Raw genomic sequence first — 731 nt, 5'->3', positions numbered from 1 at the left:
TAATAGAAATATACAGTCATAAAAATATCTATTCTAAATAATAGAAATATGTAGTCTTAAAAAAGAAAGTTAAAAATGCGACCAACTAATATAGATACATTAATTTTTAAAGTTAAAGCAGAGTAAAGAGATTATGTCAATAAAATCTCAAAAAGCAATTTGCATCTATTTTATTCATAAATAATTTGTGTTAAATGTTAGATTACAAAAGTATTCAATCATAATAAATCATAGGTGTACAATTTTAATATATGTAAATATTTACAAAAATTTAATAAATTTTAGATATATATCGATAGAAAAATATAGAATAACATAGTAATTATAAATAAAAAATGAGAATGTGAGAGTAATTAAAACATTGTACCTGTTCTGCAGTATCGTTTATTTGAATATTTATAATCATGACAATAACTAACAGACTTTCATTTATATTACAGATTATATCCTACAAATGAGATAAAAAATTCTATAACTTTCGTAGATTTAAATTTTTTCTGAACGTAAATACTACAAAAAACTGAACCGAGTGTGTAGGTTTATAAGTGCAGCTAAATGTTCATGTTTACTTTTAAGCCTACGGCACACGGTGTGTGTTGCTGCTAGTTTAGCTAAAGGTCGTTCTACATTAGTTGCAAGCCGATCGCAAGCAGACGCAATTTTTATTGCAACAGCCAATCAGAAACATCAATGGTGTTATTGACGCTTCTGATTGGCTGTCGCAACCATAG

General features: G+C 26.5%; 1 protein-coding gene across 1 annotated transcript in view; it reads right to left on the bottom strand.

The window, feature by feature from the left end:
• LOC116852589 overlaps nt 1–576 on the bottom strand; it is a 9,514-nt gene extending 8,938 nt beyond the window's left edge. The window contains exon 1 of the mRNA XM_032833099.1: nt 368–576. The gene's annotated coding sequence lies outside the window, so the exon portion shown is untranslated. The remainder of the gene's footprint in view (nt 1–367) is intronic.
• Between the last annotated feature and the right edge of the window lie 155 nt (nt 577–731).

Source organism: Odontomachus brunneus, unplaced genomic scaffold, assembly GCF_010583005.1.
Source record: "Odontomachus brunneus isolate Ranch 3 - 2012 unplaced genomic scaffold, Obru_v1 Obru_scaffold_236, whole genome shotgun sequence".
NCBI lineage: Eukaryota > Metazoa > Arthropoda > Insecta > Hymenoptera > Formicidae > Odontomachus > Odontomachus brunneus.
The sequence above is the reverse complement of the archived record's forward strand: the minus strand, read 5'-3'. Positions and strand labels throughout refer to the sequence as shown.